Source organism: Saccoglossus kowalevskii, chromosome 5 (genome assembly GCF_978046115.1).
Source record: "Saccoglossus kowalevskii chromosome 5, keSacKowa6.1, whole genome shotgun sequence".
NCBI lineage: Eukaryota > Metazoa > Hemichordata > Enteropneusta > Harrimaniidae > Saccoglossus > Saccoglossus kowalevskii.
In genome coordinates, this window is record NC_140645.1 from 4276406 (window position 1) to 4303999 (window position 27594).

At 43.9% G+C, this 27594-nt stretch overlaps 109 pseudogenes; all 109 read left to right on the forward strand.

The window, feature by feature from the left end:
• The first annotated feature begins 49 nt into the window (after positions 1 to 49).
• LOC146744018 (5S ribosomal RNA) lies at positions 50 to 169 on the forward strand (annotated as a pseudogene).
• A 96-nt stretch (positions 170 to 265) lies between these two features.
• Positions 266 to 385, forward strand: LOC146744019 (5S ribosomal RNA; annotated as a pseudogene).
• A 96-nt stretch (positions 386 to 481) lies between these two features.
• On the forward strand, positions 482 to 601 carry LOC146744020 (5S ribosomal RNA; annotated as a pseudogene).
• Positions 602 to 697: 96 nt separating this feature from the next.
• On the forward strand, positions 698 to 817 carry LOC146744021 (5S ribosomal RNA; annotated as a pseudogene).
• A 96-nt stretch (positions 818 to 913) lies between these two features.
• Positions 914 to 1033, forward strand: LOC146744022 (5S ribosomal RNA; annotated as a pseudogene).
• A 96-nt stretch (positions 1034 to 1129) lies between these two features.
• On the forward strand, positions 1130 to 1249 carry LOC146744023 (5S ribosomal RNA; annotated as a pseudogene).
• A 95-nt stretch (positions 1250 to 1344) lies between these two features.
• Positions 1345 to 1464, forward strand: LOC146744024 (5S ribosomal RNA; annotated as a pseudogene).
• Positions 1465 to 1560: 96 nt separating this feature from the next.
• Positions 1561 to 1680, forward strand: LOC146744025 (5S ribosomal RNA; annotated as a pseudogene).
• Positions 1681 to 1990: 310 nt separating this feature from the next.
• On the forward strand, positions 1991 to 2110 carry LOC146744026 (5S ribosomal RNA; annotated as a pseudogene).
• A 96-nt stretch (positions 2111 to 2206) lies between these two features.
• On the forward strand, positions 2207 to 2326 carry LOC146744027 (5S ribosomal RNA; annotated as a pseudogene).
• A 312-nt stretch (positions 2327 to 2638) lies between these two features.
• LOC146744028 (5S ribosomal RNA) lies at positions 2639 to 2758 on the forward strand (annotated as a pseudogene).
• Positions 2759 to 3069: 311 nt separating this feature from the next.
• LOC146744029 (5S ribosomal RNA) lies at positions 3070 to 3189 on the forward strand (annotated as a pseudogene).
• Positions 3190 to 3285: 96 nt separating this feature from the next.
• LOC146744030 (5S ribosomal RNA) lies at positions 3286 to 3405 on the forward strand (annotated as a pseudogene).
• A 312-nt stretch (positions 3406 to 3717) lies between these two features.
• LOC146744031 (5S ribosomal RNA) lies at positions 3718 to 3837 on the forward strand (annotated as a pseudogene).
• Positions 3838 to 3933: 96 nt separating this feature from the next.
• Positions 3934 to 4053, forward strand: LOC146744032 (5S ribosomal RNA; annotated as a pseudogene).
• Positions 4054 to 4149: 96 nt separating this feature from the next.
• LOC146744033 (5S ribosomal RNA) lies at positions 4150 to 4269 on the forward strand (annotated as a pseudogene).
• Positions 4270 to 4365: 96 nt separating this feature from the next.
• On the forward strand, positions 4366 to 4485 carry LOC146744034 (5S ribosomal RNA; annotated as a pseudogene).
• A 312-nt stretch (positions 4486 to 4797) lies between these two features.
• On the forward strand, positions 4798 to 4917 carry LOC146744035 (5S ribosomal RNA; annotated as a pseudogene).
• Positions 4918 to 5012: 95 nt separating this feature from the next.
• Positions 5013 to 5132, forward strand: LOC146744036 (5S ribosomal RNA; annotated as a pseudogene).
• A 96-nt stretch (positions 5133 to 5228) lies between these two features.
• LOC146744037 (5S ribosomal RNA) lies at positions 5229 to 5348 on the forward strand (annotated as a pseudogene).
• A 96-nt stretch (positions 5349 to 5444) lies between these two features.
• LOC146744038 (5S ribosomal RNA) lies at positions 5445 to 5563 on the forward strand (annotated as a pseudogene).
• A 96-nt stretch (positions 5564 to 5659) lies between these two features.
• Positions 5660 to 5779, forward strand: LOC146744039 (5S ribosomal RNA; annotated as a pseudogene).
• A 96-nt stretch (positions 5780 to 5875) lies between these two features.
• LOC146744040 (5S ribosomal RNA) lies at positions 5876 to 5995 on the forward strand (annotated as a pseudogene).
• Positions 5996 to 6091: 96 nt separating this feature from the next.
• LOC146744041 (5S ribosomal RNA) lies at positions 6092 to 6211 on the forward strand (annotated as a pseudogene).
• Positions 6212 to 6307: 96 nt separating this feature from the next.
• LOC146744042 (5S ribosomal RNA) lies at positions 6308 to 6427 on the forward strand (annotated as a pseudogene).
• A 311-nt stretch (positions 6428 to 6738) lies between these two features.
• Positions 6739 to 6858, forward strand: LOC146744043 (5S ribosomal RNA; annotated as a pseudogene).
• A 312-nt stretch (positions 6859 to 7170) lies between these two features.
• Positions 7171 to 7290, forward strand: LOC146744044 (5S ribosomal RNA; annotated as a pseudogene).
• A 97-nt stretch (positions 7291 to 7387) lies between these two features.
• On the forward strand, positions 7388 to 7507 carry LOC146744045 (5S ribosomal RNA; annotated as a pseudogene).
• A 97-nt stretch (positions 7508 to 7604) lies between these two features.
• On the forward strand, positions 7605 to 7724 carry LOC146744046 (5S ribosomal RNA; annotated as a pseudogene).
• A 313-nt stretch (positions 7725 to 8037) lies between these two features.
• Positions 8038 to 8157, forward strand: LOC146744047 (5S ribosomal RNA; annotated as a pseudogene).
• A 311-nt stretch (positions 8158 to 8468) lies between these two features.
• LOC146744048 (5S ribosomal RNA) lies at positions 8469 to 8588 on the forward strand (annotated as a pseudogene).
• A 96-nt stretch (positions 8589 to 8684) lies between these two features.
• On the forward strand, positions 8685 to 8804 carry LOC146744049 (5S ribosomal RNA; annotated as a pseudogene).
• Positions 8805 to 8900: 96 nt separating this feature from the next.
• On the forward strand, positions 8901 to 9020 carry LOC146744050 (5S ribosomal RNA; annotated as a pseudogene).
• A 96-nt stretch (positions 9021 to 9116) lies between these two features.
• On the forward strand, positions 9117 to 9236 carry LOC146744051 (5S ribosomal RNA; annotated as a pseudogene).
• A 311-nt stretch (positions 9237 to 9547) lies between these two features.
• On the forward strand, positions 9548 to 9667 carry LOC146744052 (5S ribosomal RNA; annotated as a pseudogene).
• Positions 9668 to 9763: 96 nt separating this feature from the next.
• On the forward strand, positions 9764 to 9883 carry LOC146744053 (5S ribosomal RNA; annotated as a pseudogene).
• Positions 9884 to 9979: 96 nt separating this feature from the next.
• On the forward strand, positions 9980 to 10099 carry LOC146744054 (5S ribosomal RNA; annotated as a pseudogene).
• A 311-nt stretch (positions 10100 to 10410) lies between these two features.
• On the forward strand, positions 10411 to 10530 carry LOC146744055 (5S ribosomal RNA; annotated as a pseudogene).
• Positions 10531 to 10625: 95 nt separating this feature from the next.
• LOC146744056 (5S ribosomal RNA) lies at positions 10626 to 10744 on the forward strand (annotated as a pseudogene).
• A 96-nt stretch (positions 10745 to 10840) lies between these two features.
• LOC146744057 (5S ribosomal RNA) lies at positions 10841 to 10960 on the forward strand (annotated as a pseudogene).
• A 96-nt stretch (positions 10961 to 11056) lies between these two features.
• Positions 11057 to 11176, forward strand: LOC146744058 (5S ribosomal RNA; annotated as a pseudogene).
• Positions 11177 to 11488: 312 nt separating this feature from the next.
• On the forward strand, positions 11489 to 11608 carry LOC146744059 (5S ribosomal RNA; annotated as a pseudogene).
• Positions 11609 to 11704: 96 nt separating this feature from the next.
• LOC146744060 (5S ribosomal RNA) lies at positions 11705 to 11824 on the forward strand (annotated as a pseudogene).
• A 96-nt stretch (positions 11825 to 11920) lies between these two features.
• On the forward strand, positions 11921 to 12040 carry LOC146744061 (5S ribosomal RNA; annotated as a pseudogene).
• A 96-nt stretch (positions 12041 to 12136) lies between these two features.
• On the forward strand, positions 12137 to 12256 carry LOC146744062 (5S ribosomal RNA; annotated as a pseudogene).
• A 96-nt stretch (positions 12257 to 12352) lies between these two features.
• On the forward strand, positions 12353 to 12472 carry LOC146744063 (5S ribosomal RNA; annotated as a pseudogene).
• Positions 12473 to 12568: 96 nt separating this feature from the next.
• On the forward strand, positions 12569 to 12688 carry LOC146744064 (5S ribosomal RNA; annotated as a pseudogene).
• A 96-nt stretch (positions 12689 to 12784) lies between these two features.
• On the forward strand, positions 12785 to 12904 carry LOC146744065 (5S ribosomal RNA; annotated as a pseudogene).
• Positions 12905 to 12998: 94 nt separating this feature from the next.
• Positions 12999 to 13118, forward strand: LOC146744066 (5S ribosomal RNA; annotated as a pseudogene).
• A 96-nt stretch (positions 13119 to 13214) lies between these two features.
• Positions 13215 to 13334, forward strand: LOC146744067 (5S ribosomal RNA; annotated as a pseudogene).
• Positions 13335 to 13429: 95 nt separating this feature from the next.
• On the forward strand, positions 13430 to 13548 carry LOC146744068 (5S ribosomal RNA; annotated as a pseudogene).
• Positions 13549 to 13644: 96 nt separating this feature from the next.
• On the forward strand, positions 13645 to 13764 carry LOC146744069 (5S ribosomal RNA; annotated as a pseudogene).
• Positions 13765 to 13860: 96 nt separating this feature from the next.
• Positions 13861 to 13980, forward strand: LOC146744070 (5S ribosomal RNA; annotated as a pseudogene).
• A 96-nt stretch (positions 13981 to 14076) lies between these two features.
• Positions 14077 to 14196, forward strand: LOC146744071 (5S ribosomal RNA; annotated as a pseudogene).
• Positions 14197 to 14292: 96 nt separating this feature from the next.
• On the forward strand, positions 14293 to 14412 carry LOC146744072 (5S ribosomal RNA; annotated as a pseudogene).
• A 96-nt stretch (positions 14413 to 14508) lies between these two features.
• LOC146744073 (5S ribosomal RNA) lies at positions 14509 to 14628 on the forward strand (annotated as a pseudogene).
• Positions 14629 to 14724: 96 nt separating this feature from the next.
• LOC146744074 (5S ribosomal RNA) lies at positions 14725 to 14844 on the forward strand (annotated as a pseudogene).
• A 96-nt stretch (positions 14845 to 14940) lies between these two features.
• Positions 14941 to 15060, forward strand: LOC146744075 (5S ribosomal RNA; annotated as a pseudogene).
• Positions 15061 to 15156: 96 nt separating this feature from the next.
• LOC146744076 (5S ribosomal RNA) lies at positions 15157 to 15276 on the forward strand (annotated as a pseudogene).
• A 96-nt stretch (positions 15277 to 15372) lies between these two features.
• LOC146744077 (5S ribosomal RNA) lies at positions 15373 to 15492 on the forward strand (annotated as a pseudogene).
• Positions 15493 to 15588: 96 nt separating this feature from the next.
• LOC146744078 (5S ribosomal RNA) lies at positions 15589 to 15708 on the forward strand (annotated as a pseudogene).
• Positions 15709 to 15802: 94 nt separating this feature from the next.
• On the forward strand, positions 15803 to 15922 carry LOC146744079 (5S ribosomal RNA; annotated as a pseudogene).
• A 97-nt stretch (positions 15923 to 16019) lies between these two features.
• LOC146744080 (5S ribosomal RNA) lies at positions 16020 to 16139 on the forward strand (annotated as a pseudogene).
• A 96-nt stretch (positions 16140 to 16235) lies between these two features.
• LOC146744081 (5S ribosomal RNA) lies at positions 16236 to 16355 on the forward strand (annotated as a pseudogene).
• Positions 16356 to 16451: 96 nt separating this feature from the next.
• On the forward strand, positions 16452 to 16571 carry LOC146744082 (5S ribosomal RNA; annotated as a pseudogene).
• Positions 16572 to 16667: 96 nt separating this feature from the next.
• Positions 16668 to 16787, forward strand: LOC146744083 (5S ribosomal RNA; annotated as a pseudogene).
• A 96-nt stretch (positions 16788 to 16883) lies between these two features.
• LOC146744084 (5S ribosomal RNA) lies at positions 16884 to 17003 on the forward strand (annotated as a pseudogene).
• Positions 17004 to 17099: 96 nt separating this feature from the next.
• On the forward strand, positions 17100 to 17219 carry LOC146744085 (5S ribosomal RNA; annotated as a pseudogene).
• A 96-nt stretch (positions 17220 to 17315) lies between these two features.
• Positions 17316 to 17435, forward strand: LOC146744086 (5S ribosomal RNA; annotated as a pseudogene).
• Positions 17436 to 17531: 96 nt separating this feature from the next.
• On the forward strand, positions 17532 to 17651 carry LOC146744087 (5S ribosomal RNA; annotated as a pseudogene).
• A 96-nt stretch (positions 17652 to 17747) lies between these two features.
• On the forward strand, positions 17748 to 17867 carry LOC146744088 (5S ribosomal RNA; annotated as a pseudogene).
• Positions 17868 to 18179: 312 nt separating this feature from the next.
• On the forward strand, positions 18180 to 18299 carry LOC146744089 (5S ribosomal RNA; annotated as a pseudogene).
• A 95-nt stretch (positions 18300 to 18394) lies between these two features.
• Positions 18395 to 18514, forward strand: LOC146744090 (5S ribosomal RNA; annotated as a pseudogene).
• Positions 18515 to 18610: 96 nt separating this feature from the next.
• Positions 18611 to 18730, forward strand: LOC146744091 (5S ribosomal RNA; annotated as a pseudogene).
• Positions 18731 to 18826: 96 nt separating this feature from the next.
• On the forward strand, positions 18827 to 18945 carry LOC146744092 (5S ribosomal RNA; annotated as a pseudogene).
• A 96-nt stretch (positions 18946 to 19041) lies between these two features.
• On the forward strand, positions 19042 to 19161 carry LOC146744093 (5S ribosomal RNA; annotated as a pseudogene).
• Positions 19162 to 19257: 96 nt separating this feature from the next.
• On the forward strand, positions 19258 to 19377 carry LOC146744094 (5S ribosomal RNA; annotated as a pseudogene).
• Positions 19378 to 19473: 96 nt separating this feature from the next.
• On the forward strand, positions 19474 to 19593 carry LOC146744095 (5S ribosomal RNA; annotated as a pseudogene).
• Positions 19594 to 19689: 96 nt separating this feature from the next.
• LOC146744096 (5S ribosomal RNA) lies at positions 19690 to 19809 on the forward strand (annotated as a pseudogene).
• Positions 19810 to 19903: 94 nt separating this feature from the next.
• LOC146744097 (5S ribosomal RNA) lies at positions 19904 to 20023 on the forward strand (annotated as a pseudogene).
• Positions 20024 to 20119: 96 nt separating this feature from the next.
• On the forward strand, positions 20120 to 20239 carry LOC146744098 (5S ribosomal RNA; annotated as a pseudogene).
• Positions 20240 to 20335: 96 nt separating this feature from the next.
• LOC146744099 (5S ribosomal RNA) lies at positions 20336 to 20455 on the forward strand (annotated as a pseudogene).
• Positions 20456 to 20551: 96 nt separating this feature from the next.
• LOC146744100 (5S ribosomal RNA) lies at positions 20552 to 20671 on the forward strand (annotated as a pseudogene).
• Positions 20672 to 20983: 312 nt separating this feature from the next.
• LOC146744101 (5S ribosomal RNA) lies at positions 20984 to 21103 on the forward strand (annotated as a pseudogene).
• A 96-nt stretch (positions 21104 to 21199) lies between these two features.
• On the forward strand, positions 21200 to 21319 carry LOC146744102 (5S ribosomal RNA; annotated as a pseudogene).
• A 96-nt stretch (positions 21320 to 21415) lies between these two features.
• Positions 21416 to 21535, forward strand: LOC146744103 (5S ribosomal RNA; annotated as a pseudogene).
• Positions 21536 to 21631: 96 nt separating this feature from the next.
• On the forward strand, positions 21632 to 21751 carry LOC146744104 (5S ribosomal RNA; annotated as a pseudogene).
• Positions 21752 to 21847: 96 nt separating this feature from the next.
• Positions 21848 to 21967, forward strand: LOC146744105 (5S ribosomal RNA; annotated as a pseudogene).
• Positions 21968 to 22280: 313 nt separating this feature from the next.
• Positions 22281 to 22400, forward strand: LOC146744106 (5S ribosomal RNA; annotated as a pseudogene).
• A 96-nt stretch (positions 22401 to 22496) lies between these two features.
• Positions 22497 to 22616, forward strand: LOC146744107 (5S ribosomal RNA; annotated as a pseudogene).
• A 96-nt stretch (positions 22617 to 22712) lies between these two features.
• LOC146744108 (5S ribosomal RNA) lies at positions 22713 to 22832 on the forward strand (annotated as a pseudogene).
• A 96-nt stretch (positions 22833 to 22928) lies between these two features.
• Positions 22929 to 23048, forward strand: LOC146744109 (5S ribosomal RNA; annotated as a pseudogene).
• Positions 23049 to 23143: 95 nt separating this feature from the next.
• On the forward strand, positions 23144 to 23263 carry LOC146744110 (5S ribosomal RNA; annotated as a pseudogene).
• Positions 23264 to 23359: 96 nt separating this feature from the next.
• On the forward strand, positions 23360 to 23479 carry LOC146744111 (5S ribosomal RNA; annotated as a pseudogene).
• A 96-nt stretch (positions 23480 to 23575) lies between these two features.
• Positions 23576 to 23695, forward strand: LOC146744112 (5S ribosomal RNA; annotated as a pseudogene).
• Positions 23696 to 23791: 96 nt separating this feature from the next.
• Positions 23792 to 23911, forward strand: LOC146744113 (5S ribosomal RNA; annotated as a pseudogene).
• A 96-nt stretch (positions 23912 to 24007) lies between these two features.
• On the forward strand, positions 24008 to 24127 carry LOC146744114 (5S ribosomal RNA; annotated as a pseudogene).
• Positions 24128 to 24223: 96 nt separating this feature from the next.
• On the forward strand, positions 24224 to 24343 carry LOC146744115 (5S ribosomal RNA; annotated as a pseudogene).
• A 96-nt stretch (positions 24344 to 24439) lies between these two features.
• On the forward strand, positions 24440 to 24559 carry LOC146744116 (5S ribosomal RNA; annotated as a pseudogene).
• A 96-nt stretch (positions 24560 to 24655) lies between these two features.
• LOC146744117 (5S ribosomal RNA) lies at positions 24656 to 24775 on the forward strand (annotated as a pseudogene).
• Positions 24776 to 24870: 95 nt separating this feature from the next.
• Positions 24871 to 24990, forward strand: LOC146744118 (5S ribosomal RNA; annotated as a pseudogene).
• Positions 24991 to 25517: 527 nt separating this feature from the next.
• Positions 25518 to 25637, forward strand: LOC146744119 (5S ribosomal RNA; annotated as a pseudogene).
• A 311-nt stretch (positions 25638 to 25948) lies between these two features.
• LOC146744120 (5S ribosomal RNA) lies at positions 25949 to 26068 on the forward strand (annotated as a pseudogene).
• Positions 26069 to 26383: 315 nt separating this feature from the next.
• Positions 26384 to 26502, forward strand: LOC146744121 (5S ribosomal RNA; annotated as a pseudogene).
• Positions 26503 to 26596: 94 nt separating this feature from the next.
• On the forward strand, positions 26597 to 26716 carry LOC146744122 (5S ribosomal RNA; annotated as a pseudogene).
• A 96-nt stretch (positions 26717 to 26812) lies between these two features.
• Positions 26813 to 26932, forward strand: LOC146744123 (5S ribosomal RNA; annotated as a pseudogene).
• Positions 26933 to 27028: 96 nt separating this feature from the next.
• On the forward strand, positions 27029 to 27148 carry LOC146744124 (5S ribosomal RNA; annotated as a pseudogene).
• Positions 27149 to 27244: 96 nt separating this feature from the next.
• On the forward strand, positions 27245 to 27364 carry LOC146744125 (5S ribosomal RNA; annotated as a pseudogene).
• Positions 27365 to 27460: 96 nt separating this feature from the next.
• On the forward strand, positions 27461 to 27580 carry LOC146744126 (5S ribosomal RNA; annotated as a pseudogene).
• Positions 27581 to 27594: the final 14 nt, after the last annotated feature.

The window sequence follows — 27594 nt, forward strand, 5'->3', positions numbered from 1 at the left end:
TGTTCCCTAGCCGAAGTATTAAATTACATCCAATTTCGACTAATATACAGTCTACTGCCAAACTATTGCAAATTACACCAGTTCTCGTCCGATCACTGAAGTTAAGCTGCATCGGGCGTGGTTAGTACTTGCATGGGAGACCTGCTGGGAATACCACGTGCAGTAGGCTTATCAATATTTTAATTCCACCGTACATGCTATCTTTTTCCCGTGAATTTTTGCCTAGCTGAAGCATTAATTGAAATCCAATTCCGACAAATAATCAGCCTACTGCCAAACCATTGCAGAATACACCAGTTCTCGTCTGATCACTGAAGCTAAGCCGCATCGGGCGTGGTTAGTACTTGCACGGGAGACCGGCTGGGAATACCTCGAGCAGTAGGCTCATCAACATTTTTATTCCACATTACATGCTAACTTTTTCCCATGATTTTTTGCCTAGACGAAGCATTAAATGACATACAATTAGGACGAATATTCAGCCTACTGCCAAGCCATTGCAAAATACACCAGTTCTCGTCCGATCACTGAAGTTAAGCTGCATCGAGCGTGGTTAGTACTTGCATGGGAGACCGACTGGGAATACCACGTGCATTAGGCTCATCAACATTTTTATTCCACCGTACATACTAACTTTTTCCCGGGATTTTTTGCCTAGCCGAAGTATTAAGTTACATCCAATTCCGACGAATATTCAGCCTACTGCCAAACCATTGCAGAATACACCCGTTCTCGTCCGATCACTGAAGTTAAGCTGCATCGGGCGTGGTTAGTACTTGGATGTGAGACCGGCTGGGAATACCACGTGCAGTACGCTCATCAACATTTTTATTCCACCGTACATACCAACTTTTTCCCGGGATTTGTTGCCTAGCCGAAGTATTAAATTACATCCAATTCCGACGAATATTCAGTCTACTGCCAAACCATTGCAAATTACACCAGTTCTCGTCCGATCACTGAAGCTAAGCCACATCGGGCGTGGTTAGTACTTGCACGGGAGACCGGCAGGGAATACCTCGTGCAGTAGGCTCATCAACATTTTTATTCCACATTACATGCTAACTTTTTCCCATGATTTTTTGCCTAGACGAAGCATTAAATGACATACAATTAGGATGAATATTCAGCCTACTGCCAAACCATTGCAGAATACACCAGTTCTCGTCCGATCACTGAAGTAAAGCTGCATCTGGCGTGGTTAGTACTTGCATGGGAGACCGGCTGGGAATACCACGTGCATTAGGCTCATCAACATTTTTATACAACCGTACGTACTAACTTTTCCAGGGCTTTTTTGCCTAGCCGAAGTATTAAATTACATCCAATTCCGACGAATATTCAGCCTACTGCCAAACCATTGCAGAATACACCCGTTCTCGTCCAATCACTGAAGTTAAGCTGCATCGGGCGTGGTTAGTACTTGGATGTGAGACCGGCTGGGAATACCACGTGCAGTACGCTCATCAACATTTTTATTCCACATTACTTACTAACTTTTTCCCGAGATTTTTTGCTTAGCCGAAGCATTAAATGACATCCAATTCCGATGAATATTCAGCCTACTGCCAAACCATTTCAGAATACACCATTTCTCGTCCGATCAATGAAGTTAAGCTGCATCGGGCGTGGCTAGTACTAGCATGAGAGACCTGCTGGGAATACCACGTGCAGTAGGCTTATCAACATTTTTATTCCACCATACATACTAATTTTTCCCATGATTTTTTGCCTAGCAGAAGCATTTAATGACATCCAATTCCGACGATTATTCAGCCTACTGCCAAACCATTGCAGAATACACAAGTTCTCGTCCGATCACTGAAGTTAAGCTGCATCCGGCGTGGTTAGTACTTGCATGGAGACCGGCTGGGAAAACTACGTGCATTAGGCTCATCAACATTTTTATTCCACCGTACATACTAACATTTTCCCGGGATTGTTTGCATAGCCGAAGCATTAAACGACATACAATTCGGACGAACATTCAGCCTACTGCCAAGCCATTGCAAAATACACCAGTTCTCGTCCGATCACTGAAGCTAAGCCGATGCGGGCGTGGTTACTACTTGCATGGGAGACCGGATGGGAATACCTCGTGCAGTAGGCTCATCAACATTTTTATTCCACATTACACGCTAACTTTTTCCCATGATTTTTTGCCTAGACGAAGCATTAAATGACATACAATTAGGACGAATATTCAGCCTACTGCCAAACCATTGCAGAATACACCAGTTCTCGTCCGATCACTGAAGTTAAGCTGCATCGGGTGTGGTTAGTACTTACATGGGAGACCGGCTGGGAATACTACGTGCATTAGGCTCATCAACATTTTTATTCCACCGTACATACTAACATTTTCCCGGGATTGTTTGCATAGCCGAAGCATTAAACGACATACAATTCGGACGAACATTCAGCCTACTGCCAAGCCATTGCAAAATACACCAGTTCTTGTCCGATCACTGAAGTTAAGCTGCATCGAGCGTGGTTACTACTTGCATGGGAGACCAGCTGGGAATACCACGTGCATTAGGCTCATCAACATTTTTATTCCACCGTACATACAAACTTTTTCCCGGGATTTTTTGTCTAGCCGAAGTATTAAGTTACATCCAATTCCGACGAATATTCAGCCTACTGCCAAACCATTGCAGAATACACCCGTTCTCGTCTGATCACTGAAGTTAAGCTGCATCGGGCGTGGTTAGTACTTGGATGTGAGACCGGCTGGGAATACCACGTGCAGTACGCTCATCAACATTTTTATTCCACCGTACATACCAACGTTTTTCCGGGATTTGTTGCCTAGCCGAAGTATTAAATTACATCCAATTCCGAAGAATATTCAGTCTACTGCCAAACCATTGCAAATTACACAAGTTCTCGTCCGATCACTGAAGTTAAGCTGCATCCGGCGTGGTTAGTACTTGCATGGAGACCGGCTGGGAAAACTACGTGCATTAGGCTCATCAACATTTTTATTCCACCGTACATACTAACATTTTCCCGGGATTGTTTGCATAGCCGAAGCATTAAACGACATACAATTCGGACGAACATTCAGCCTACTGCCAAGCCATTGCAAAATACACCAGTTCTCGTCCGATCACTGAAGCTAAGCCGATGCGGGCGTGGTTACTACTTGCATGGGAGACCGGATGGGAATACCTCGTGCAGTAGGCTCATCAACATTTTTATTCCACATTACACGCTAACTTTTTCCCATGATTTTTTGCCTAGACGAAGCATTAAATGACATACAATTAGGACGAATATTCAGCCTACTGCCAAACCATTGCAGAATACACCAGTTCTCGTCCGATCACTGAAGTTAAGCTGCATCGGGTGTGGTTAGTACTTACATGGGAGACCGGCTGGGAATACTACGTGCATTAGGCTCATCAACATTTTTATTCCACCGTACATACTAACATTTTCCCGGGATTGTTTGCATAGCCGAAGCATTAAACGACATACAATTCGGACGAACATTCAGCCTACTGCCAAGCCATTGCAAAATACACCAGTTCTTGTCCGATCACTGAAGTTAAGCTGCATCGAGCGTGGTTACTACTTGCATGGGAGACCAGCTGGGAATACCACGTGCATTAGGCTCATCAACATTTTTATTCCACCGTACATACTAACTTTTTCCCGGGATTTTTTGTCTAGCCGAAGTATTAAGTTACATCAAATTCCGACGAATATTCAGCCTACTGCCAAACCATTGCAGAATACACCCGTTCTCGTCTGATCACTGAAGTTAAGCTGCATCGGGCGTGGTTAGTACTTGGATGTGAGACCGGCTGGGAATACCACGTGCAGTACGCTCATCAACATTTTTATTCCACCGTACATACCAACGTTTTTCCGGGATTTGTTGCCTAGCCGAAGTATTAAATTACATCCAATTCCGAAGAATATTCAGTCTACTGCCAAACCATTGCAAATTACACCAGTTCTCGTCCGATCACTGAAGTTAAGCTGCATCGGGCGTGGTTAGTACTTGCATGGGAGACCTGCTGGGAATACCACGTGCAGTAGGCTTATCAATATTTTTATTCCACCGTACATGCTATCTTTTTCCCGTGAATTTTTGCCTAGCTGAAGCATTAATTGAAATCCAATTCCGACAAATAATCAGCCTACTGCCAAACCATTGCAGAATACACCAGTTCTCGTCCGATCACTGAAGCTAAGCCGCATCGGGCGTGGTTAGTACTTGCACAGGAGACCGGCTGGGAATACCTCGTGCAGTAGGCTCATCAACATTTTTATTCCACATTACATGCTAACTTTTTCCCATGATTTTTTGCCTAGACGAAGCATTAAATAACATACAATTAGGACGAATATTCAGCCTACTGCCAAACCATTTCAGAATACACCAGTTCTCGTCCGATCACTGAAGTTAAGCTGCATCGGGTGTGGTTAGTACTTGCATGGGAGACCGGCTGGGAATACTACGTGCATTAGGCTCATCAACATTTTTATTCCACCGTACATACTAAATTTTTCCCGGGATTGTTTGCATAGCCAAAGCATTAAACGACATACAATTCGGACGAATATTCAGTCTACTGCCAAACCATTGCAAATTACACCAGTTCTCGTCCGATCACTGAAGCTAAGCCGCATCGGGCGTGGTTAGTACTTGCACGAGAGACCGGCGGGGAATACCTCGTGCAGAAGGCTCATCAACATTTTTATTCCACATTACATGCTAACTTTTTCCAATGATTTTTTGCCTAGACGAAGCATTAAATGACATACAATTCGGTCGAATATTCAGCCTACTGCCTAACCATTGCAGAATACACCAGTTCTCGTCCGATCACTGAAGTTAAGCTGCATCTGGCGTGGTTAGTACTTGCATGGGAGACCGGCTGGGAATACCACGTGCATTAGGCTCATCAACATTTTTATACCACCGTACGTACTAACTTTTCCCGGGATTTTTTGCCTAGCCGAAGCATTAAGTTACATCCAATTCCGACGAATATTCAGCCTACTGCCAAACCATTGCAGAATACACCCGTTCTCGTCCTATCACTGAAGTTAAGCTGCATCGGGCGTGGTTAGTACTTGCATTGGAGACCTGCTGGGAATACCACGTGCTGTAGGCTTATCAATATTTTTATTCCACCGTACATGCTTTCTTTTTCCCGTGAATTTACGCCTAGCAAAAGCATTAATTGAAATCCAATTCCGACAAATAATCAGCCTACTGCCAAACCATTGCAGAATACACCAGTAATCGTCCGATCACTGAAGCTAAGCCGCATCGGGCGTGGTTAGTACTTGCACGGGAGACTGGCTGGGAATACCTCGTGCAGTAGGCTCATCAACTTTTTTATTCCACATTACATGCTAACTTTTTCCCATGATTTTTTGCCTAGACAAAGCATTAAATGACATACAATTAGGATGAATATTCAGCCTACTGCCAAACCATTGCAGAATACACCAGTTCTCGTCCGATCACTGAAGTTAAGCTGCATCTGGCGTGGTTAGTACTTGCATGGAGACCGGCTGGGAATACCACGTGCATTAGGCTCATCAACATTTTAATTCCACCATACGTACCAACTTTTTCCCATGATGTTTTGCCTAGGCGAAGCATTAAATGACATCTAATTGCGAAGAATATTCAGCCTACTGCCAAACCAATGCAGAATACACCAGTTCTCGTCCGATCACTGAAGTTAATCTGCATCGGGCATGGTTAGTAATTGAATGGGAGACCGGCTGGGAATACCACGTGCAGTAGGCTTATCAATATTTTTATTCCACCGTACATACCAACTTTTTCCCGTGATTTTTTGCCTAGCCGAAGCATTAATTGAAATCCAATTCCGACAAATATTCAGCCTACTGCCAAACCATTGCAGAATACACCAGTTCTCGTCCGATCACTGAAGCTAAGCCGCATCGGGCGTCGTTAGTACTTGCACGAGAGACCGGCGGGGAATACCTCGTGCAGTAGGCTCATCAACATGTTTATTCCACATTACATGCTAACTTTTTCCAATGATTTTTTGCCTTGACGAAGGATTAAATGACATACAATTCGGTAGAATATTCAGCCTACTGCCTAACCATTGCAGAATACACCAGTTCTCGTTCGATCACTGAAGTTAAGCTGCATCGGGCGTGGTTAGTACTTGCATGGGAGACCGGCTGGGAATATCACGTACAGTAGGATGATGAACATTTTTAGTCCACATTACATACTAACTTTTCCCTGGGATTTTTTGCCTAGCCGTAGCATTAAATGACATGCAATTCCGACGAATATTCTGCCTACTGCCAAAACATTGCAGAATACATCTGTTCTCGTCCGATCACTGAAGTTAAGCTGCATCGGGCGTGGTCAGTACTTGCATGGGAGACTGACTGGGAATACCACGTGCAGTAGGCTGATGAACATTTTTATTCCATCGTACATACTAACTTTTTCCATGATTTTTTGCCTAGCCGAAGCATTAAATGACATCCAATTGCGACGAAAATTCAGCCTACTGCCAAACCGATGCTGAATACACCAGCTCTCGTCCGATACCTGAAGTTAATTTGCATCGGGCATGCTTAGTACTTGCATGGGAGATCAGTTGGGAATACAACGTGCAGTAGGTTTATCAACATTTTTATTCCACCGTACATACCAACTTTTTCCCGGCATTTGTTGCCTAGCCGAAGTATTAAATTACATCCAATTCCGACGACTATTCAGCCTACGGCCAAACCATTGCAGAATACACCAGTTCTCGTCCGATCACTGAAGTTAAGCTGCATCGGGCGTGGTTAGTACTTGCATGGGAGACCGGCTGGGAATACCACGTGCAGTAGGCTGATGATCATTTTTATTCCACCGTACATACCAACTTTTTTCCATGAATTTTTGCCTAGCCGAAGCATTAAATGACATCCAATTGCGACGAATATTCAGCCTACTGCCAAACCAATGCAATATACACCAGTTCTCGTCTAATCACTGAAGTTAATCTGCATCGGGCATGGTTAGTACTTGCATGGGAGACCTGCTGGGAATACTACGTGCATTAGGCTCATCAACATTTTTATTCCACCGTACATACTAACATTTTCCCGGGATTGTTTGCATAGCCGAAGCATTAAGTTACATCCAATTCCGACGAATATTCAGCCTACTGCTAAACCATTGCAGAATACACCCGTTCTCGTCCGATCACTGAAGTTAAGCTGCATCGGGCGTGGTTAGTACTTGGATGTGAGACCGGCTGGGAATACCACATGCAGTACGCTCATCAACATTTTTATTCCACCGTACATACCAACTTTTTTCCCGGGATTTGTTGCCTAGCAGAAGTATTAAATTACATCCAATTCTGACAAATGTTCACCCTACTGCCAAACCATTGCAGAATACACCAGTTCTCGTCCGATCACTGAAGCTAAGCCGCATCGGGTGTGGTTAGTGCTTGCACGGGAGACCGGCTGGGAATACCTCGTGCAGTAGGCTCATCAACATTTTTATTCCACATTACATGCTAACTTTTTCCCATGATTTTTTTGCCTAGACGAAGCATTAAATGACATACAATTAGGACGAATATTCAGCCTACTGCCAAACCATTGCAGAATACACCAGTTCTCGTCCGATCACTGAAGTTAAGCTGCATCGGGTGTGGTTAGTACTTGCATGGGAGACCGGCTGGGAATACTACGTGCATTAGGCTCATCAACATTTTTATTCCACCGTACATACTAAATTTTTCCCGGGATTGTTTGCATAGCCGAAGCATTGAACGACATACAATTCGGACGAACATTCAGCCTACTGCCAAGCCATTGCAGAATACACCCGTTCTCGTCCGATCCCTGAAGTTTAGCTGCATCGGGCGTGGTTAGTACATGCATGAGAGACCGGCTGGGAATACGACGTGCAGTAGGCTCATCAACATTATTATTCCACATTACATACTAACTTTTTCCTATGATTTTTTTGCTTAGCCGTAGCATTAAATGACATCCAATTCCGACGAATATTCTGCCTACTGCCAAAACATTGCAGAATACACCTGTTCTCGTCCGATCACTGAAGTTAAGCTGCATCGGGCGTGGTCAGTACTTGCATGGGAGACTGGCTGGGAATACCACGTGCAGTAGGCTGATGAACATTTTTATTCCATCGTACATACTAACTTTTTCCATGATTTTTTGCCTAGCCGAAGCATTAAATGACATCCAATTGCGACGAAAATTCAGCCTACTGCCAAACCGATGCTGAATACACCAGCTCTCGTCCGATACCTGAAGTTAATTTGCATCGGGCATGCTTAGTACTTGCATGGGAGATCAGTTGGGAATACAACGTGCAGTAGGTTTATCAACATTTTTATTCCACCGTACATACCAACTTTTTCCCGGCATTTGTTGCCTAGCCGAAGTATTAAATTACATCCAATTCCGACGAGTATTCAGCCTACGGCCAAACCATTGCAGAATACACCAGTTCTCGTCCGATCACTGAAGTTAAGCTGCATCGGGCGTGGTTAGTACTTGCATGGGAGACCGGCTGGGAATACCACGTGCAGTAGGCTGATGAACATTTTTATTCCACCGTACATACTAACTTTTTTCCATGAATTTTTGCCTAGCCGAAGCATTAAATGACATCCAATTGCGAAGAATATTCAGCCTACTGCCAAACCAATGCAGAATACACCAGTTCTCGTCTGATCACTGAAGTTAATCTGCATCGGGCATGGTTAGTACTTGCATGGGAGACCTGCTGGGAATACCACGTGCAGTAGGCTTATCAACATTTTTATTCCACCGTACATACCAACTTTTTCTCGGGATTTGTTGCCTAGCCGAAGTATTAAATTACATCCAATTCTGACAACTATTCAGCCTACTGCCAAACCATTGCAGAATACACCAGTTCTCGTCCGATTACTGAAGTTAACCCGCATCGGGCGTGGTTAGTACTTGCACGGGAGACCAGCTGGGAATACCACGTGCAGTAGGCTCATCAACATTTGTATTCCACATTACATACTAACTTTTTCCCATGATTTTTTGCCTAGACGAAGCAGTAAATGACATACAATTCGGACGAATATTCAGCCTACTGCCAAACCATTGCAGAATACACCAGTTTCCGTCCGATCACTGAAGTTAAGCTGCATCGGGTGTGGTTAGTACTTGCATGGGAGACCGGCTGGGAATACTACGTGCATTAGGCTCATCAACATTTTTATTCCACCGTACATACTAAATTTTTCCCGAGATTTTTTGCTTAGCCGAAGCATTAAATGACATCCAATTCCGATGAATATTCAGACTACTGCCAAAACATTTCAGAATACACCAGTTCTCGTCCAATCAATGAAGTTAAGCTGCATCGGGCGTGGCTAGTACTAGCATGAGAGACCTGCTGGGAATACCACGTGCAGTAGGCTCAGCAACATTTTATTCCACATTACATACTAACTTTTTCCCATGATTTTTTGCCTAGCCGTAGCATTAAATGACATCCAATTCCGACGAGTATTCAGCCTACTGCCAAACCATTGCAGAATACACCAGTTCTCGTCCGATCACTGAAGTTAAGCTGCATCGGGCGTGGTTAGTACTTGCATGGGAGACCGGCAGGGAATACCACGTGCAGTAGGCTGATGAACATTTTCATTCCATCGTACATACTAACATTTTTCCATGATTTTTTGCCTAGCCGAAGCATTAAATGACATCCAATTTCGACGAATATTCAGCCTACTGCCAAACCAAAGCAGAGTACACCAGTTCACGTCCGATTACTGAAGTTAATCTGCATCGGGCATGGTTAGTACTTGCATTGGAGACCGGCTGGGAATACCACGTGCAGTAGGCTTATCAACAATTTTATTTCACCGTACATACCAACTTTTTCCCGGGATTTGTTACCTAGCCGTAGTATTAAATTACATACAATTCGGACGAATATTCAGCCTACTGCCAAACCATTGCAGAATACACCAGTTCTCGTCTGATCACTGAAGTAAAGCTGCATCTGGCGTGGTTAGTACTTGCATGGGAGACCGGCTGGGAATACCACGTGCATTAGGCTCATCAACATTTTTATACAACCGTACGTACTAACTTTTCCAGGGATTTTTTGCCTAGCCGAAGTATTAAATTACATCCAATTCCGACAAATATTCAGCCTACTGCCAAACCATTGCAGAATACACCCGTTCTCGTCCAATCACTGAAGTTAAGCTGCATCTAGCGTGGTTAGTACTTGGATGTGAGACCGGCTGGGAATACCACGTGCAGTACGCTCATCAACATTTTTATTCCACATTACTTACTAACTTTTTCCCGAGATTTTTTGCTTAGCCGAAGCATTAAATGACATCCAATTCCGATGAATATTCAGCCTACTGCCAAACCATTTCAGAATACACCATTTCTCGTCCGATCAATGAAGTTAAGCTGCATCGGGCGTGGCTAGTACTAGCATGAGAGACCTGCTGGGAATACCACGTGCAGTAGGCTTATCAACATTTTTATTCCACCGTACATACTAATTTTTCCCATGATTTTTTGCCTAGCAGAAGCATTTAATGACATCCAATTCCGACGATTATTCAGCCTACTGCCAAACCATTGCAGAATACACAAGTTCTCGTCCGATCACTGAAGTTAAGCTGCATCCGGCGTGGTTAGTACTTGCATGGTGACCGGCTGGGAAAACTACGTGCATTAGGCTCATCAACATTTTTATTCCACCGTACATACTAACATTTTCCCGGGATTGTTTGCATAGCCGAAGCATTAAACGACATACAATTCGGACGAACATTCAGCCTACTGCCAAGCCATTGCAAAATACACCAGTTCTCGTCCGATCACTGAAGCTAAGCCGATGCGGGCGTGGTTACTACTTGCATGGGAGACCGGATGGGAATACCTCGTGCAGTAGGCTCATCAACATTTTTATTCCACATTACATGCTAACTTTTTCCCATGATTTTTTGCCTAGACGAAGCATTAAATGACATACAATTAGGACGAATATTCAGCCTACTGCCAAACCATTGCAGAATACACCAGTTCTCGTCCGATCACTGAAGTTAAGCTGCATCGGGTGTGGTTAGTACTTACATGGGAGACCGGCTGGGAATACTACGTGCATTAGGCTCATCAACATTTTTATTCCACCGTACATACTAACATTTTCCCGGGATTGTTTGCATAGCCGAAGCATTAAACGACATACAATTCGGACGAACATTCAGCCTACTGCCAAGCCATTGCAAAATACACCAGTATTCGTCCGATCACTGAAGTTAAGCTGCATCGAGCGTGGTTACTACTTGCATGGGAGACCAGCTGGGAATACCACGTGCATTAGGCTCATCAACATTTTTATTCCACCGTACATACTAACTTTTTGCCGGGATTTTTTGTCTAGCCGAAGTATTAAGTTACATCCAATTCCGACGAATATTCAGCCTACTGCCAAACCATTGCAGAATACACCCGTTCTCGTCTGATAACTGAAGTTAAGCTGCATCGGGCGTGGTTAGTACTTGGATGTGAGACCGGCTGGGAATACCACGTGCAGTACGCTCATCAACATTTTTATTCCACCGTACATACCAACGTTTTTCCGGGATTTGTTGCCTAGCCGAAGTATTAAATTACATCCAATTCCGAAGAATATTCAGTCTACTGCCAAACCATTGCAAATTACACCAGTTCTCGTCCGATCACTGAAGTTAAGCTGCATCGGGCGTGGTTAGTACTTGCATGGGAGACCTGCTGGGAATACCACGTGCAGTAGGCTTATCAATATTTTTATTCCACCGTACATGCTATCTTTTTCCCGTGAATTTTTGCCTAGCTGAAGCATTAATTGAAATCCAATTCCGACAAATAATCAGCCTACTGCCAAACCATTGCAGAATACACCAGTTCTCGTCCGATCACTGAAGCTAAGCCGCATCGGGCGTGGTTAGTACTTGCACGGGAGACCGGCTGGGAATACCTCGTGCAGTAGGCTCATCAACATTTTTATTCCACATTACATGCTAACTTTTTCCCATGAATTTTTGCCTAGACGAAGCATTAAATGACATACAATTAGGATGAATATTCAGCCTACTGCCAAACCATTGCAGAATACACCTGTTCTCGTCCGATCACTGAAGTTAAGCTGCATCGGGCGTGGTTAGTATTTGAATGGGAGACTGGCTGGGAATACCACGTGCAGTAGGCTTATCAATATTTTTATTCCACCATACATACCAACTTTTTCCCGTGATTTTTTGCCTAGCCGAAGCATTAATTGAAATCCAATTCCGACAAATATTCAGCCTACTGCCAAACCATTGCAGAATACACCAGTTCTCGTCCGATCACTGAAGCTAAGCCGCATCGGGCGTGGTTAGTACTTGCATGAGAGACCGGCGGGGAATACCTCGTGCAGTAGGCTCATCAACATTTTTATTCCACATTACATGCTAACTTTTTCCAATGATTTTTTGCCTTGACGAAGGATTAAATGACATACAATTCGGTAGAATATTCAGCCTACTGCCTAACCATTGCAGAATACACCAGTTCGCGTCCGATCACTGAAGTTAAGCTGCATCGGGCGTGGTTAGTACTTGCATGCGAGACCGGCTGGGAATACCACGTGCAGTCGGATGGTGAACATTTTTAGTCCACATTACATACTAACTTTTTCCCATGATTTTTTGCCTAGACGAAGCATTAAATGACATCCAATTGCGACGAATATTCAGCCTACTGCCAAACCAATGCAGAATACACCAGTTCTCGTCTGATCATTGAAGTTAATCTGCATAGGGCATGGTTAGTACTTGCATGGGAGACTGGCTGGGAATACCACGTGCAGTAGGCTTATCAACATTTTTATTCCACCGTACATACCATATTTCCCGGGATTTGTTGCCTAGCCGAAGTATTAAATTACATCCAATTCCGACGAATATTCAGCCTACTGCCAAACCATTGCAGAATACACCCGTTCTCGTCCAATCACTGAAGTTAAGCTGCATCGGGCGTGGTTAGTACTTGGATGTGAGACCGGCTGGGAATACCACGTGCAGTACGCTCATCAACATTTTTATTCCACATTACTTACTAACTTTTTTCCGAGATTTTTTGCTTAGCCGAAGCATTAAATGACATCCAATTCCGATGAATATTCAGCCTACTGCCAAACCATTTCAGAATACACCATTTCTCGTCCGATCAATGAAGTTAAGCTGCATCGGGCGTGGCTAGTACTAGCATGAGAGACCTGCTGGGAATACCACGTGCAGTAGGCTTATCAACATTTTTATTCCACCGTACATACTAATTTTTCCCATGATTTTTTGCCTAGCAGAAGCATTTAATGACATCCAATTCCGACGATTATTCAGCCTACTGCCAAACCATTGCAGAATACACAAGTTCTCGTCCGATCACTGAAGTTAAGCTGCATCCGGCGTGGTTAGTACTTGCATGGTGACCGGCTGGGAAAACTACGTGCATTAGGCTCATCAACATTTTTATTCCACCGTACATACTAACATTTTCCCGGGATTGTTTGCATAGCCGAAGCATTAAACGACATACAATTCGGACGAACATTCAGCCTACTGCCAAGCCATTGCAAAATACACCAGTTCTCGTCCGATCACTGAAGCTAAGCCGATGCGGGCGTGGTTACTACTTGCATGGGAGACCGGATGGGAATACCTCGTGCAGTAGGCTCATCAACATTTTTATTCCACATTACATGCTAACTTTTTCCCATGATTTTTTGCCTAGACGAAGCATTAAATGACATACAATTAGGACGAATATTCAGCCTACTGCCAAACCATTGCAGAATACACCAGTTCTCGTCCGATCACTGAAGTTAAGCTGCATCGGGTGTGGTTAGTACTTACATGGGAGACCGGCTGGGAATACTACGTGCATTAGGCTCATCAACATTTTTATTCCACCGTACATACTAACATTTTCCCGGGATTGTTTGCATAGCCGAAGCATTAAACGACATACAATTCGGACGAACATTCAGCCTACTGCCAAGCCATTGCAAAATACACCAGTTCTCGTCCGATCACTGAAGTTAAGCTGCATCGAGCGTGGTTACTACTTGCATGGGAGACCAGCTGGGAATACCACGTGCATTAGGCTCATCAACATTTTTATTCCACCGTACATACTAACTTTTTGCCGGGATTTTTTGTCTAGCCGAAGTATTAAGTTACATCCAATTCCGACGAATATTCAGCCTACTGCCAAACCATTGCAGAATACACCCGTTCTCGTCTGATCACTGAAGTTAAGCTGCATCGGGCGTGGTTAGTACTTGGATGTGAGACCGGCTGGGAATACCACGTGCAGTACGCTCATCAACATTTTTATTCCACCGTACATACCAAAGTTTTTCCGGGATTTGTTGCCTAGCCGAAGTATTAAATTACATCCAATTCCGAAGAATATTCAGTCTACTGCCAAACCATTGCAAATTACACCAGTTCTCGTCCGATCACTGAAGTTAAGCTGCATCGGGCGTGGTTAGTACTTGCATGGGAGACCTGCTGGGAATACCACGTGCAGTAGGCTTATCAATATTTTTATTCCACCGTACATGCTATCTTTTTCCCGTGAATTTTTGCCTAGCTGAAGCATTAATTGAAATCCAATTCCGACAAATAATCAGCCTACTGCCAAACCATTGCAGAATACACCAGTTTTCGTCCGATCACTGAAGCTAAGCCGCATCGGGCGTGGTTAGTACTTGCACGGGAGACCGGCTGGGAATACCTCGTGCAGTAGGCTCATCAACATTTTTATTCCACATTACATGCTAACTTTTTCCCATGAATTTTTGCCTAGACGAAGCATTAAATGACATACAATTAGGATGAATATTCAGCCTACTGCCAAACCATTGCAGAATACACCTGTTCTCGTCCGATCACTGAAGTTAAGCTGCATCGGGCGTGGTTAGTAATTGAATGGGAGACCGGCTGGGAATACCACGTGCAGTAGGCTTATCAATATTTTTATTCCGCCATACATACCAACTTTTTCCCGTGATTTTTTGCCTAGCCGAAGCATTAATTGAAATCCAATTCCGACAAATATTCAGCCTACTGCCAAACCATTGCAGAATACACCAGTTCTCGTCCGATCACTGAAGCTAAGCCGCATCGGGCGTGGTTAGTACTTGCATGAGAGACCGGCGGGGAATACCTCGTGCAGTAGGCTCATCAACATTTTTATTCCACATTACATGCTAACTTTTTCCAATGATTTTTTGCCTTGACGAAGGATTAAATGACATACAATTCGGTAGAATATTCAGCCTACTGCCTAACCATTGCAGAATACACCAGTTCGCGTCCGATCACTGAAGTTAAGCTGCATCGGGCGTGGTTAGTACTTGCATGCGAGACCGGCTGGGAATACCACGTGCAGTCGGATGGTGAACATTTTTAGTCCACATTACATACTAACTTTTTCCCATGATTTTTTGCCTAGACGAAGCATTAAATGACATCCAATTGCGACGAATATTCAGCCTACTGCCAAACCAATGCAGAATACACCAGTTCTCGTCTGATCATTGAAGTTAATCTGCATAGGGCATGGTTAGTACTTGCATGGGAGACCGGCTGGGAATACCACGTGCAGTAGGCTTATCAACATTTTTATTCCACCGTACATACCATATTTCCCGGGATTTGTTGCCTAGCCGAAGTATTAAATTACATCCAATTCCGACGAATATTCAGCCTACTGCCAAACCATTGCAGAATACACCAGTTCTCGTCCGATCGCTGAAGTTAAGCTGCATCGGGCGTGGTTAGTACTTGCGTGGGAGACCGGCTGGGAATACCACCTGCAGTAGGCCAATGAACATTTTTATTCCACCGTACATACTAACGTTTTTTCCATGATTTTTTGCATAGCCGAAGCATTAAATGACATCTAATTGCTAAGAATATTCAGCCTACTGCCAAACCAATGCAGAATACACCAGTTCTCGTCCGATCACTGAAGTTAAGCTGCATCGGGCGTGGTTAGTACTTGGATGTTAGACAGGCTGGGAATACCACGTGCAGTACGCTAATCAACATTTTTATTCCACCGTACATACTAACTTTTTCCCGGGATTTTTTGCCTAGCCGAAGTATTAAGTTACATCCAATTCCGACGAATATTCAGCCTACTGCCAAACCATTGCAGAATACACCCGTTCTCGTCCGATCACTGAAGTTAAGCTGCATCGGGCGTGGTTAGTACTTGGATGTGAGACCGGCTGGGAATACCACGTGCAGTACGCTCATCAACATTTTTATTCCACCGTACATGCTATCTTTTTCCCGTGATTTTTTGCCTAGCCGAAGCATTAATTGAAATCCAATTCTGACAAATATTCAGCCTACTGCCAAACCATTGCAGAATACACCATTTCTCGTCCGATAACTGAAGCTAAGCCGCATCGGGCGTGGTTAGTACTTGCACGGGAGACCGGCTGGGAATACCTCGTGCAGTAGGCTTATCAACATTTTTATTCCACCGTACATACCAACTTTTTCCCATGATTTTTTGCCTAGACGAAGCATTAAATGACATACAATTAGGACGAATATTCAGCCTACTGCCAAACCATTGCAGAATACACCACTTCTCGTCCGATCACTGAAGTTAAGCTGCATCGGGTGTGGTTAGTACTTGCATGGGAGACCGGCTGGGAATACTACGTGCATTAGGCTCATCAACATTTTTATTCCATCGTACATACTAAATTTTTCCCGGGATTGTTTGCATAGCCGAAGCATTAAACGACATACAATTCGGACGAACATTCAGCCTACTGCCAAGCCATTGCAAAATACACCAGTTCTCGTCCGATCACTGAAGTTAAGCTGCATCGAGCGTTGTTAGTACTTGCATGGGAGACCGGCTGGGAATACCACGTGCATTAGGCTCATCATAATTTTTATTCCACCGTTCATACTAACTTTTTCCCGGGATTTTTTGCCTATCCGAAGTATTAAGTTACATCCAATTCCGACGAATATTCAGCCTACTGCCAAACCATTGCAAATTACACCAGTTCTCGTCCGATCACTGAAGTTAAGCTGCACCGGGCGTGGTTAGTACTTCCATGGGAGGCCTGCTGGGAATACCACGTGCAGTAGGCTTATCAATATTTTTATTCCACCGTACATGCTATCTTTTTCCCGTGATTTTTTGCCTAGCCGAAGCATTAATTGAAATCCAATTCTGACAAATATTCAGCCTACTGCCAAACCATTGCAGAATACACCAGTTTTCGTCCGATCACTGAAGCTAAGCCGCATCGGGCGTGGTTAGTACTTGCACATGAGACCGGCTGGGAATACCTCGTGCAGTAGGCTCATCAACATTTTTATTCCACATTACATGCTAACTTTTTCCCATGATTTTTTGCCTAGACGAAGCATTAAATGACATACAATTAGGACGAATATTCAGCCTACTGCCAAACCATTGCAGAATACACCACTTCTCGTCCGATCACTGAAGTTAAGCTGCATCGGGTGTGGTTAGTACTTGCATGGGAGACCGGCTGGGAATACTACGTGCATTAGGCTCATCAACATTTTTATTCCATCGTACATACTAAATTTTTCCCGGGATTGTTTGCATAGCCGAAGCATTAAACGACATACAATTCGGACGAACATTCAGCCTACTGCCAAGCCATTGCAAAATACACCAGTTCTCGTCCGATCACTGAAGTTAAGCTGCATCGAGCGTTGTTAGTACTTGCATGGGAGACCGGCTGGGAATACCACGTGCATTAGGCTCATCATAATTTTTATTCCACCGTTCATACTAAATTTTTCCCGGGATTGTTTGCATAGCCAAAGCAATAAACGACATACAATTCGGACGAATATTCAGTCTACTGCCAAACCATTGCAAATTACACCAGTTCTCGTCCGATCACTGAAGCTAAGCCGCATCGGGCGTGGTTAGTACTTGCACGAGAGACCGGCGGGGAATACCTCGTGCAGAAGGCTCATCAACATTTTTATTCCACATTACATGCTAACTTTTTCCAATGATTTTTTGCCTAGACGAAGCATTAAATGACATACAATTCGGTCGAATATTCAGCCTACTGCCTAACCATTGCAGAATACACCAGTTCTCGTCCGATCACTGAAGTTAAGCTGCATCTGGCGTGGTTAGTACTTGCATGGGAGACCGGCTGGGAATACCACGTGCATTAGGCTCATCAACATTTTTATACCACCGTACGTACTAACTTTTCCCGGGATTTTTTGCCTAGCCGAAGCATTAAGTTACATCCAATTCCGACGAATATTCAGCCTACTGCCAAACCATTGCAGAATACACCCGTTCTCGTCCTATCACTGAAGTTAAGCTGCATCGGGCGTGGTTAGTACTTGCATTGGAGACCTGCTGGGAATACCACGTGCTGTAGGCTTATCAATATTTTTATTCCACCGTACATGCTATCTTTTTCCCGTGAATTTATGCCTAGCAAAAGCATTAATTGAAATCCAATTCCGACAAATAATCAGCCTACTGCCAAACCATTGCAGAATACACCAGTAATCGTCCGATCACTGAAGCTAAGCCGCATCGGGCGTGGTTAGTACTTGCACGGGAGACTGGCTGGGAATACCTCGTGCAGTAGGCTCATCAACTTTTTTATTCCACATTACATGCTAACTTTTTCCCATGATTTTTTGCCTAGACAAAGCATTAAATGACATACAATTAGGATGAATATTCAGCCTACTGCCAAACCATTGCAGAATACACCAGTGCTCGTCCGATCACTGAAGTTAAGCTGCATCTGGCGTGGTTAGTACTTGCATGGAGACCGGCTGGGAATACCACGTGCATTAGGCTCATCAACATTTTAATTCCACCGTACGTACCAACTTTTTCCCATGATGTTTTGCCTAGGCGAAGCATTAAATGACATCTAATTGCGAAGAATATTCAGCCTACTGCCAAACCAATGCAGAATACACCAGTTCTCGTCCGATCACTGAAGTTAATCTGCATCGGGCATGGTTAGTAATTGAATGGGAGACCGGCTGGGAATACCACGTGCAGTAGGCTTATCAATATTTTTATTCCACCGTACATACCAACTTTTTCCCGTGATTTTTTGCCTAGCCGAAGCATTAATTGAAATCCAATTCCGACAAATATTCAGCCTACTGCCAAACCATTGCAGAATACACCAGTTCTCGTCCGATCACTGAAGCTAAGCCGCATCGGGCGTGGTTAGTACTTGCACGAGAGACCGGCGGGGAATACCTCGTGCAGTAGGCTCATCAACATGTTTATTCCACATTACATGCTAACTTTTTCCAATGATTTTTTGCCTTGACGAAGGATTAAATGACATACAATTCGGTAGAATATTCAGCCTACTGCCTAACCATTGCAGAATACACCAGTTCTCGTCCGATCACTGAAGTTAAGCTGCATCGGGCGTGGTTAGTACTTGCATGGGAGACCGGCTGGGAATATCACGTGCAGTAGAATGATGAACATTTTTAGTCCACATTACATACTAACTTTTTCCCATGATTTTTTGCCTAGACGAAGCATTAAATGACATCCAATTGCGACGAATATTCAGCCTACTGCCAAACCAATGCAGAATACACCAGTTCTCGTCTGATCATTGAAGTTAATCTGCTTAGGGCATGGTTAGTACTTGCATGGGAGACCGGCTGGGAATACCATGTGCAGTAGGCTTATCAACATTTTTATTCCACCGTACATACCATATTTCCCGGAATTTGTTGCCTAGCCGAAGTAAAAAATTACATCCAATTCCGACGAATATCCAGCCTACTGCCAAACCATTGCAGAATACACCAGTTCTCGTCCGATCACTGAAGTTAAGCTGCATCGGGCGTGGTTAGTACTTGCGTGGGAGATCGGCTGGGAATACCATCTGCAGTAGGCTGATGAACATTTTTATTCCACTGTACATACTAACTTTTTTCCATGATTTTTTGCCTAGCCGAAGTATTAAATTACATCCAATTCCGACGAATATTCAGCCTACTGCCAAACCATTGCAGAATACACCAGTTCTCGTCCGATCGCTGAAGTTAAGCTGCATCGGGCGTGGTTAGTACTTGCGTGGGAGACCGGCTGGGAATACCACCTGCAGTAGGCTAATGAACATTTTTATTCCACCGTACATACTAACCTTTTTCCATGATTTTTTGCATAGCCGAAGCATTTAATGACATCTAATTGCTAAGAATATTCAGCCTACTGCCAAACCAATGCAGAATACACCAGTTCTCGTCCGATCACTGAAGTTAATCTGCATCGGGCATGCTTAGTAATTGCATGGGAGACCGGCTGGGAATACCACGTGCAGTAGGCTTATCAACATTTTTATTCCACCGTACATACCAACTTTTCCCCGGGATTTGTTGCCTAGCCGAAGTATTAAATTACATCCAATTTCGACGAATATTCAGCCTACTGCCAAACCATTGCAGAATACACCAGTTCTCGTCCGATCACTGAAGCAAAGCCGCATCGGGCGTGGTTAGTACTTGCACGGGAGACCGGCTGGGAATACCTCGTGCAGTAGGCTCATCAACATTTTTATTCCACATTACATGCTAACTTTTTCCCATGATTTTTTGCCTAGACAAAGCATTAAATGACATACAATTAGGACGAATATTCAGCCTACTACCAAACCATTGCAGAATACACCAGTTATCGTCCAATCACTGAAGTTAAGCTGCATCGAGCGTGGTTAGTAATTGCATGGGAGACCAGCTGGGAATACCACGTGCATTAGGCTCATCAACATTTTTATTCCACCGTACATACTAGCTTTTTCCCGGGATTTTTTGCCTAGCCGAAGTATTAAGTTACATCCAATTCCGACGAATATTCAGCCTACTGCCAAACCATTGCAGAATACACCCGTTCTCGTCCTATCACTGAAGTTAAGCTGCATCGGGCGTGGTTAGTACTTGGATGTGAGACCGGCTGGGAATACCACGTGCAGTACGCTCATCAACATTTTTATTCCACCGTACATACCAACTTTTCCCCGGGATTTGTTGTCTAGCTGAAGTATTAAATTACATCCAATTCCGAAGAATATTCCGTCTACTGCCAAACCATTGCAAATTACACCAGTTCTCGTCCGATCGCTGAAGTTAAGCTGCATTGGGCGTGGTTAGTACTTGCATGGGAGACCTGCTGGGAATACCACGTGCAGTAGGCTTATCAATATTTTTATTCCACCGTACATGCTATCTTTTTTCCGTGAATTTTTGCCTAGCTGAAGCATTAATTGAAATCCAATTCCGACAAATAATCAGCCTACTGCCAAACCATTGCAGAATACACCAGTTCTCGTCCGATCACTGAAGCTAAGCCGCATCGGGCGTGGTTAGTACTTGCACGGGAGACCGGCTGGGAATACCTCGTGCAGTAGGCTCATCAACATTTTTATTCCACATTACATGCTAACTTTTTCCCATGATTTTTTGCCTAGACGAAGCATTAAATGACATACAATTAGGATGAATATTCAGCCTACTGCCAAACCATTGCAGAATACACCAGTTCTCGTCCGATCACTGAAGTTAAGCTGCATCGGGCGTGGTTAGTACTTGGATGTGAGACAGGCTGGGAATACCACGTGCAGTACGCTCATCAACATTATAATTCCACCGTACATACCAACTTTTTCCCGGAATTTGTTGCCTAGCCGAAGTATTAAATTACATCCAATTCCGACGAATATTCAGTCTACTGCCAAACCATTGCAGAATACACCAGTTCTCGTCCGATCACTGAAGTTAATCTGCATCGGGCATGGTTAGTAATTGAATGGGAGACCGGCTGGGAATACCACGTGCAGTAGGCTTATCAATACTTTTATTCCACCTGTACATACCAACTTTTTCCCGTGATTTTTTGCCTAGCCGAAGCATTAATTGAAATCCAATTCCGACAAATATTCAGCCTACTGCCAAACCATTGCAGAATACACCAGTTCTCGTCCGATCACTGAAGCTAAGCCGCATCGGGCTTGCTAAGTACTTGCACGAGAGACCGGCGGGGAATACCTCGTGCAGTAGGCTCATCAACATTTTTATTCCACATTACATGCTAACTTTTTCCAATGATTTTTTGCCTAGACGAAGCATTAAATGACATCCAATTGCGACGAATATTCAGCCTACTGCCAAACCAATGCAGAATACACCAGTTCTCGTCTGATCATTGAAGTTAATCTGCATAGGGCATGGTTAGTACTTGCATGGGAGACCGGCTGGGAATACCACGTGCAGTAGGCTTATCAACATTTTTATTCCACCGTACATACTATCTTTTTCTCGGGATTTGTTGCCTAGCTGAAGTAAAAAATTACATCCAATTCCGACGAATATTCAGCCTACTGCCAAATCATTGCAGAATACACCAGTTCTCGTCCGATCACTGAAGTTAAGCTGCATCGGGCGTGGTTAGTACTTGCGTGGGTGATCGGCTGGGAAAACCATCTGCAGTAGGCTCATGAACATTTTTATTCCACCGTACATACTAACTTTTTTCCATGATTTTTTGCCTAGCCGAAGTATTAAATTACATCCAATTCCGAGGAATATTCAGCCTACTGCCAAACCAATGCAGAATACACCAGTTCTCGTCCGATCACTGAAGTTAATCTGCATCGGGCATGGTTAGTACTTGCATGGGAGACCGGCTGGGAATACCACGTGCAGTAGCCTTATCAACATTTTTATTCAACCGTACATACCATTTTTTTCCCGCGATTTGTTGCCTAGCCGAAGTATTTAATTACATCCAATTCCGACGAATATTCAGACTATTGCCAAACCATTGCAGAATACACCAGTTCTCGTCCGATCACTGAAGCTAAGCCGCATCGGGCATGGTTAGTACTTGCATGGGAGACCGTCTGGGAATACCACGTGCAGTAGGCTCATCAACATTTTTATTCCACATTACATACTAACTTTTACCTATGATTTTTTCCTAGCCGTAGGATTAAATGACATCCAATTCCGATGTATATTCAGCCTACTGCCAAACCATTGCAGAATACACCAGTTCTCGTCTGATCACTGAAGTTAAGCTGCATCGGGCGTGGTTAGTACTTGCATGGGAGACCGGCTGAGAATACCATGTGCAGTAGGCTCACCAACATTTTTATTCCACCGTACATACTAACTTTTTTCCAAGATTTTTTGCCTAGCCGAAGCATTAAATGACATCCAATTGCGACGAATATTCAGCCTACTGCCAAACCATTGCAGAATACACCAGTTGTCGTCCGATCACTGAAGTTAAGCTGCATAGGGCGTGGTTAGTACTTGCATGGTAGAACGGCTGGGAATACCACGTGCAGTAGGCTCATCAATATTTTTATTCCACCGTACATACTAACTTTTTCCCGGGATTTTTTGCCTAGCCGAAGCATTAAACGACATCCAATTCCGACGAATATTCAGCCTACTGCCAACCCATTGCAGAATACACCAGTTCTCGTCCGATCACTGAAGTTAAGCTGCATCGGGCGTGGTTTGTACTTGCATGGGAGACCGGCTGGGAATACCACGTGCAGTAGGCTGATGAACATTTTTATTCCACCGTACATACTAACTTTTTCCTATGATTTTTTGCCGAACCATAGCATTAAATGACATTCAATTCCGACGAATATTCAGCCTACTGCCAAACCATTGCAGATTACACCAGTTCTTGTCTGATCACTGCAGTTAACCTGCATCGGGCGTGGTTAGTACTTGCATGGGAGACCGGCTGGGAATACCACGTGCAGTTGGCTGATGAACATTTTTATTCCACCGTACATACTAACTATTTTCCATGATTTTTTGCCTAGCCAAAGCATTAAATGGCATACAATTGCAACGAACATTCAGCATATTGCCAAACCAATGCAGAATACACCAGTTCTCATCCGATCACTGAAGTTAATCTGCATCGGGCGTGGTTAGTACTTGCATGGGAGACCGGCTGGGAATACCACGTGCAGTAGGCTCATCAACATTTTAATTCCACATTACATACTAACATTTTCCCATAATTGTTTACCTAGCCGAAGCAATAAATGACATCCAATTGCAAAGAATATTCAGCCTACAGCCAAACCAATGCAGAATACACCAGTTCTCGTCTGATCACTGAAGTTAATCTGCATCGGGCATGGTTAGTACTTGCATGGGAGACTGGCTGGGAATACCACGTGCAGTAGGCTCATCAACATTTTTATTCCACATTACATACCAACATTTTCCCATGTTTTTTTGCCTAGCCGAAGCAATAAATGACATCCAATTGCAACGAATATTCAGCCTTCTGCCAAACCAATGTAGAATACACCAGTTCACGTCCGATTACAGATGTTAAGCTGCATCGGGCGTGGTAAGTACTTGCATGGGAGACCGGCTGGGAATACCACGTGCAGTAGGCTCATCAACATTTTTATTCCACCGTACATACTAACTTTTTCCCGAGATTTTTTGCCAAGCCGAAGTATTAAATTAAATCCAATTCTGACGAATACTCAGCCTACTGTCAATCTATTGCAGAATACACCAGTTCTCGTCCGGTCACTGAAGTTAAGCTGCATCGGGCATGGTTAGTACTTGCATGGGAGACTGGCTGGGAATACCACGTGCAGTAGGCTCATCAACATTTTTATTCCACATTACATACTAACTTTTTCCTATGATTTTTTCCTAGCCATAGCATGAAATGACATCCAATTCCGACGTATATTCAGCCTACTGCCAAACCATTGCAGAATACACCAGTTCTCGTCCGATCACTAAAGTTAAGCTGCATCGGGCGTGGTTAGTACTTGCATGGGAGACCGGCTAACAATACCATGTGCAGTAGGCTCATCAACATTTTTATTCCACCATACATACTAACTTTTTTCCATGATTTTTTGCCTAGCCGAAGCATTAAATGACATCCAATTGCGACGAATATTCAGCCTACTGCCAAACCATTGCCGAATACACCAGTTCTCGTCGGATCACTGAAGTTAAGCTGCATCGGGCGTGGTTAGTACTTGCATGGTATAACGGCTGGGAATTCCATGTGCACTAGGCTCATCAACATATTTATTCCACAGAACATACTAACTTTTTCCCGGGATTTTTTGCCTAGCCGAAGTATTAAATTACATCCAATTCCGACGAATATTCAGCCTACTGACAAACAATTGCAGAACACACCAGTTCTCGTCCGATCACTGAAGTTAAGCCCACTGGACGTGGTTAGTTCTTGCATGGGAGACCGGCTGAGAATACCACAAGCAGTAGGCTCATCAACATTTTTATTCCACCGTACATACTAACTTTTTCGCGGGATTTTTTGCATAGCCGACGCATTAAACGACATCCAATTCCGACGAATATTCAGCCTACTGCCAACCCATTGCAGAATACACCAGTTCTCGTCCGATCACTGAAGTTAAGCTGCATCGGGCGTGGTTAGTACTTGCATGGTAGACCGGCTGGGAATACCACGTGCAGTAGGCTCATCAACAGTTTTATTCCACATTACATACTAACTTTTTCCTATGATTCTTTGCCGAGCTATAGCATTAAATGACATTCAATTCGGACGAATATTCAGCCTACTGCCAAACCATTGCACAATACACAAGTTCACGTCCGATCACTGCAGTTAAGCCCACCGGACGTGGTTAGTACTTGCATGGGAGACCGGCTGAGAATACCACAAGCAGTAGGCTCATCAACATTTTTATTCTCCCGTACATACTAACTTTTTTCCGCGATTTTTTGTCTAGCCGAAGCAATAAATGACCTCCAATTGCAACGAATATTCAGCCTACTGCCAAACCAATGCAGAATACACCAGTTCACGTCTGATTACTGAAGTTAAGCTGCATCGGGCGTGGTTTGTACTTGCAAGGGAGACCGGCTGGGAATACCACGTGCATTAGGCTCATCAACATTTTTATTCCACCGTACATACTAACTTTTTCCCGGGATTTTTTGCCTTGCCGAAGTATTAAATTACATCCAATTCTGACGAATATTCAACCGAATGCATTGCAACCATTGCAGAATACACCAGTTCTCGTCCGATCACTGAAGTTAAGCTGCATTGGGCGTGGTTAGTACTTGCATGGGAGACCGGCTGAGAATACCATGTGCAGTAGGCTCATCAACATTTTTATTCCACCGTACATACTAACTTTTTTCCATGATTTTTTGCCTAGCCGAAGCATTAAATGACATCCAATTGCGACGAATATTCAGCCTACTGCCTAACTAATGCAGAATACACCAGTTCTCGTCCGATCACTGAAGTTAAGCCCACCGGACGTGGTTAGTACTTGCATGGGAGACCGGCTGGGAATACCACGTGCAGTAGGCTTATCAACATTTTTATTCCACCGTACATACCATATTTCCCGGGATTTGTTGCCTAGCCGAAGTAAAAAATTACATCCAATTCCGACGAATATTCAGCCTACTGCCAAACCATTGCAGAATACACCAGTTCTCGTCCGATCGCTGAAGTTAAGCTGCATCGGGCGTGGTTAGTACTTGCGTGGGAGACCGGCTGGGAATACCACCTGCAGTAGGCTAATGAACATTTTTATTCCACCGTACATACTAACCTTTTTCCATGATTTTTTGCATAGCCGAAGCATTTAATGACATCTAATTGCTAAGAATGTTCAGCCTACTGCCAAACCAATGCAGAATACACCAGTTCTCGTCCGATCACTGAAGTTAATCTGCATCGGGCATGCTTAGTAATTGCATGGGAGACCGGCTGGGAATACCACGTGCAGTAGGCTTATCAACATTTTTATTCCACCGTACATACCAACTTTTCCCCGGGATTTGTTGCCTGGCCGAAGGATTAAATTACATCCAATTTCGACGAATATTCAGCCTACTGCCAAACCATTGCAGAATACACCAGTTCTCGTCCGATCACTGAAGCAAAGCCGCATCGGGCGTGGTTAGTACTTGCACGGGAGACCGGCTGGGAATACCTCGTGCAGTAGGCTCATCAACATTTTTATTCCACATTACATGCTAACTTTTTCCCATGATTTTTTGCCTAGACAAAGCATTAAATGACATACAATTAGGACGAATATTCAGCCTACTGCCAAACCATTGCAGAATACACCAGTTCTTGTCCAATCACTGAAGTTAAGCTGCATCGAGCGTGGTTAGTAATTGCATGGGAGACCAGCTGGGAATACCACGTGCATTAGGCTCATCAACATTTTTATTCCACCGTACATACTAGCTTTTTCCCGGGATTTTTTGCCTAGCCGAAGTATTAAGTTACATCCAATTCCGACGAATATTCAGCCTACTGCCAAACCATTGCAGAATACACCAGTTCTCGTCCGATCGCTGAAGTTAAGCTGCATTGGGCGTGGTTAGTACTTGCATGGGAGACCTGCTGGGAATACCACGTGCAGTAGGCTTATCAATATTTTTA